The sequence below is a fragment of the Rhinolophus sinicus genome, linkage group LG06 (genome assembly GCF_036562045.2).
Source record: "Rhinolophus sinicus isolate RSC01 linkage group LG06, ASM3656204v1, whole genome shotgun sequence".
In the NCBI taxonomy this organism is placed as follows: Eukaryota; Metazoa; Chordata; class Mammalia; order Chiroptera; family Rhinolophidae; genus Rhinolophus; species Rhinolophus sinicus.
In genome coordinates this window covers 64,390,653-64,396,652 of record NC_133756.1, presented here as the reverse complement: position 1 = coordinate 64,396,652, position 6,000 = coordinate 64,390,653, and the positions used below count along the sequence as shown (strand labels likewise).

The following is a 6,000-nucleotide window of genomic DNA, read 5'->3' as shown; positions in this document are numbered from 1 at the left end:
TTTCATATTTGTATGTATAAATGAAGGAAATCCACTATACTAATACAGGGATCTGGGTTGTGAGATTATAGAGGTTCTTATTTTCTTCTTTGAACATGTTTGAATTTTCCAAATTTTCTATAAAGAACACATAATAAGAGGGAAACAAGTTTTATGTTTCAGTACTAATCGTGATATCCTGGGTTTTCTTGCCTCCCAAAAACAAATTTTTCTTCTCCCTAGTTCAGCAAATTTTTTTCTCTCAGCTCCATCCATAAAATGGGTACCATATTACTTGCTCTTCTAGCCATAAGGGAGCTAAATGAGAAGTAACCAATAAATGTTCCTTTATTTCAACATTTGGTTCAACAGTATTTGAATAAAAAAATACATTTGCATCAGGGGGGAAAATATGCTCATTAGACACAAAACATTATAATGTTTCCCTCAAAACTGGTAATTAAATTGTATCACTCTACATAAGAGATTAGATAATATCTTGCTGCCATTTACCCCAAAGATATGCCCAATTCATTTGACTAATCCCTAAGGAAATATGATCTTTGCCAAATAGTTCAAATATATGGAAAAAAAGTAGCTCAGCATATTCACTCTCATAAATGAATCCAAGTGAATGGATTTTATCTCTTGGTTACCAAGTTCATTGCTGCTATCCCTTAAGTCTTCCTGGCTAACTTGGACTCCAGGAGCTTTTGCCTATCTCTGAATCCTTATTGTACTGTATCAGACAACCAACTGAAACACCTTGTTTCAAATACTAATTTCCAGAGTCGGGGTTCATTTCCCTAGCAGGGCAGAGACCCTCTTGGTTCCTCTCCATACCTCTTTTTGTACCCCGGACCATCCAGCTCAACACCAGCATAGCTCAGCTCTGCTTGATATAGACTTGTCAAGTTGATCTGAACCCTCCAGGGGGGAAAGTAAGTTGTGGGTATGATCCTGGCCCCTTCCTCACAATGCACCTCATCCAATGCCTTTATGCTAATACTGGCCATGCATATAAATTAGAAATGGGAGCAGAACAAAGCATAACCCTCAGGAACCAAATGGAGAGTCTGTTATTAAACAAACAAACAAAACAAAACAAACAAACAAAAAAAATCACATGCTCTATCTATTCAAAGAGAAAAGATGTAGTTTTACAAGGCCTGTCAGCCCACCTCTTCCAGTGAAGAATGAAAAGAAAATGTAACTGAAGGAAATCCCAGTGCATCAGGGACAGATGGAAGGCTGGCATTTGGGGTCTTTTGTATTTTTAATACACCCCACTAGCCAAAGGTCTCCATCGATGTGACAAGAAATTAATTAGTGCAGCATCACCATTGCAGCATAGTTTAATTGCTGATGTGACAGTGATGGGGAAGAAAAAAGAAGAAGAATGGGTTTATCTCAAAACAGATGAAGTTTTAATTAACAGTGTCTTGAGATGTCACTTCTTCTGGAACAAAGTAAGAATGACCTCTTGTCAGGTAACGGATCCAACGCCACATTCACTGTACAAACATAATACTCACTTTATCCATTTAGTTCCCAACTTGGAAGGAGAAGAGTGGAGGAAAATGTTAAGGTGGCAGGAATATTCTCTGAGCCTCATCACGTACCATCTCTGCAGGCCCAGGGACACAGAGCCCCAGGGGGGCCTTTCTGGGTGACACATGGGTATGGGGTACAGTTTTACCAAAGCATTCACATTGGCTTCAGGTTGTGCAAAATCATGCATTTGTGACCCAGGAATCACAGTCCGACATTTAAAATGATTACCAACCCCTTTTGACTTCTTAGCTGTAAGTACAAGATTTAATCATAACATTTGGCTCTGTGATTTATGGATATCATAAATCACCTTGTGTTTTTAGTCTAGTAGTATCTGTCACAGTGCTATGAGACCAGAGCAACTGGCATTTTAGGAAGCGATAAAAACAAGACTATTTATAAAGATATTTTGGAGTAAATGACTTACTGGAAGCTAGAGGAAATGGTACTAGCCACAAATCTTCCACCATTCCCTTTTCACTGTGGTGTGGGTGGGAGCTGTTATTGGTCTTCCTCCACCGTCATCTGATCCACTCTCTCCAGCCAAACACTGGCACCGATCATCACCTCCTCCCTTGATGGGGACACAGATAGCACCGCTTACAAAATCAATATCGCTCCGTTTTTGCCTAACATGAATTATTACTCTCCAAAGATAAGAAGAAAAGTTATGAAAAGGAAGACTGACTTATATTACCTCCTGGGGCTGTACTGATTTGTGAAAAGTATGGAGAAGAAAGTTCAAGTTCACCTAATAAGTTAATCAAGTAGCACGGATTAGAGCTATCGCCAAGTCTTACACGAACTATTATACAGTACACCCGGCTCCTTTGTTTTTGATTGACATTATACCAATAGCTCACTTCTGGACCTCTGCAACTATTGGCTTCATCCTAATGTTTAATAATCCAGATAAGATTTGCTTGCTGTATTAGTTTGCTAGGGCTACCATAACAAAATACCACCAACTGGGTGGCTTAAACAACAGAATTTTTATTTTCTCATTTATTTCCAGTTCTGGAGGCTAGAAGTCCAAGATAAGATGAGAGCAGGGTTAATTTCACCTGAGGCCTCTTTTCTGGGCCTGCAGATATCCAGTGTCCTCACATGGTTATCCATTGGTGTGTGTGTCTGTGTCCTAATCTCCTCTTTCTATAAGGACACCAGACATATTGGATTAGGGCCCACCCACATGACTTCACTTTAATCTTACCTTCTTCAAGACCCTAGCTCCAAACAAGGTCACATGTTGAAATAGTGGGGTTAGGACTTCAACACATGAGTGGGGAGGAGGGACACAATTCAGCCCATAACATTTGTTTTTCCCATAGTATCACCTAAGGTCAACATTTACATATACACACACTTTATGTTTTTCTACAATATGCTCAGAAATTCCTATTCTAACTATTACGGTGGAGCTGGGAGGGGTGGGGTGAAGAACTCAGTTTCTTGTGGTTCCAAACAGTCTCACTGGAATATACCCAATCACTTCCAGTAACTGCTCAGTTGTACAGGGTGTCTCCCTTTCTCACAGACTCCCACATCCCCGTTGGCAGGTGTGAGGTGGCAGGGAGGCCAGGTGTCACACTCTCCTCTGGGTACATGTCTGCCTTTGCCATCACTGCTGCTGTTGCTGAAGTGCCCAAGGCCAGCATGACTCGGTGTCTGTTCTGGTGGGGGCCCCACAGAGTAGATGATCCCAGAAACCTCAGCCTCCCCATTCCCTGCTGACTAGCACCCACCCACCCCCCGCCCCCCCAGTTCTCACAGGCCCCACAAGTGCCCCATGGTCTGGCTACAGCTCCCTTTTGATCCTCAACTCTGGCAATCAGCCTCTTTTTAACCTTGGGGACCTCCGCCAGCAAGCTCACTGAGCCAGGCCCTCAGCCATCATCCACGTCTCCCAAAACACACAGTGGCAGCAGCAGGGGTCAGAGCACAAGGCTCCTTTGACTAACACATGTGCCCTTTTCTTCTCTGGGGAGCTGCCCCACCTCAGCCTGTGGCACCACAGGAGGTGAGCTCCTTTGGGTTCTGAACGTGGAGTGGGAATCCCGGTGCCTCTATGTCAAGTCCTCCTCAGCTTCTCTGGGATGTGTTTACTACCTTCCACTTCCTCACCTTCACGTTCCTCCCTTCACCAAGAGGTCTAAACTCTGAGGAAGGAACTAGAACATACCTACTATTCCCTTTCTCTCACTCTCTCCTCAGCTCTACCTCCCTGGCCTGGACAAATTTTCTATTTCCAGCAGTATGGAAACTTTCCGTATGTGATATTCTCTCTTCTCCACCTCATGGTTCAAAATAACACTCCATCTCAGGCCTCCCAGGTTTACTCTTGATATACAGATGGAAGCTTTTTGGAATTTGGGAAACACTGTTCTGTCTCAGCAAAGCATGAATTTGAAGACTCTCTCACTTTTCACATAACAATTCTAACATGAAACACAAAGCTGAGCCAAGACTCTTTATTCTGGGTGGTCTCCCCTCTTCCGCGGAATTAATAGAATCAGTGCCAGAACAACCTGATAGCAAGGAATAAAAATACATGGAGATGTTGAGAATAGGGTTCCTGCTGCAACAGCAACTATGAAACAAATATTCTAGTACATCCCCCAGAATAAGCTGATTTGTGTTATGGACATTTATTGATCTAGTTACCACTGGCATTATTTTCCTTAGTAGATGGACAGCGAGGGAGGCAACAGAGAGAACCATTAAATGCAATCATTGAGAATTTACTAGCAGGCACCTTTCTCTGGTCCATAGTCAAAAAACCTTTGTCATCCAAAGAGCTAAGGCAACAACAAGAACAGCCATTGTCTTCCCAGGAACATGAAGGTGCCCACCTCCCTTACTATTTGCTCGTATCTCCCTTGGGACCACTAAGAGCTATGGAAACTGGCAGAAGAAAATCTTTGGGAAACTTCCAGTATAGACAGATCAGATTGGCTGGATTCCTGATAACTACATTAAAACAGAAAACCTGTCTTGGAAGCAATGCAACCTGGTGGTTAACACGAGAACAAAAGTCAGGCTGCTTAACTTCATGTCCTGTTCCCTCTTCCTACCTGTGTCGCTCCAACCAAGTTACTAACCTTCTCTATGTCTGTTTTCTCATCTGTAAAATGAGGGTTAGAAAAGATCTATGTTCAGTGCTGTTGCGAAGCTTATAGGAGTTAATGCAAGTAAAATGCCAGAACATGTTTGACACAGAGTAGACTCTCAGTAAATGGTAGTGTTGTTTTACTATCAGGTTGTGGGAAAGCGATTATTATGAATAATAGTAATAGCCAAAATTTATTGAGTGCTTATAATATGCCAAGCAATATTATAAATCCTTACATGTGTAACAGGAGCTAAAAATTATTATTATAAGAATATTTTTAAAACCTTTTTTCCATCCTTTCCTACATCTGGTCACCCCCACTTCCACTAGTAAAATTCCGACGGTTCATTTGGCATTTCCCCATATCCTCAGCTCGTGTGCTTTAACCCACAGATTGGGGGGAAATAATGTGTAGCCTGAGAGGCAAGGAGATTTATATGTGAAATGGAGAAAATGCCTGGCAGAAACAAAGAGTAGCTCCAAGAAAGTATGGCAGGGTGAGCATGAGAAGTTTTAGTTGGCAGTTGGGAGTGGAATAAGCAAAGACTGTCAAGTACAGCTACTCTCTGTTGAAAGTGAGGGTTGGACAAGTTGAAGACAGACCATTTTTTTAAAGTCTAGCTATTCGTTTGCATGTACTACCCTCTCGGAATTTTTTAAAGAAACTACAAGACACATTTGAATTGCTTTTGATTGAGCTTCTCTATTGGCATCTTTTTTCTTTGAATGTGATTCTAAGCTAAGACAGGATCACACGGGAACCCACCTTTATGCAGGCTATACACACAATCTTTCATTTTATTTTCACAGCAATCCTGTGAGTTGGATACTAGTATTATTCCTTATTTGAAAAGAAAACTGAAGCTTACAGAGATAACCTGCCCGCAGTCACACAGAAAGTACCAGAGCTTGAATTCCAGTCTAAGTCGTTTGACCTCAGAGCCTGCACACTGACCACTGTGCTATACTGATCAATGACCCCTTTCAGCCAGCAGTAAGTCACGCTTCCTCAATCGTCCTCCTGAGACAGATGTCTAAGGAAACTTATGCCAGGTTTCTTCCCAAGGCATAAAAATGTTTCCTTTCAATTAAAAATAAAAATCAAGGTATGTTTGTGTATATATACCTTTTAATTTAATTAAATATTCACATTGTTTAAAATCGAAAAGGTACAGATGGTATAAAGCAAAGTCTCCCTCCTAACCTTGTTCCCCTAGCCATCTGGTTTCCCTCCTCAGAGGCAAATAATGTTATTAGTTTTTACTGTATATTTTTGGATAAAAGCATCACAAATAAATACATTCTCTCTCTCTCTCTCTCTCTCTCTCTCTCTCTCTCTCTCTCACACACACACA

General features: G+C 41.6%; 1 long non-coding RNA gene across 1 annotated transcript in view; it reads right to left on the bottom strand.

Moving 5' to 3' along the window:
- Positions 1-1,960: 1,960 nt before the first annotated feature.
- Positions 1,961-6,000, bottom strand: part of LOC141572399 (uncharacterized) — an 87,280-nt gene continuing 83,240 nt past the window's right edge. The window contains exon 3 of the long non-coding RNA XR_012497762.1: positions 1,961-2,107. This is a non-coding gene — a long non-coding RNA (uncharacterized LOC141572399). The remainder of the gene's footprint in view (positions 2,108-6,000) is intronic.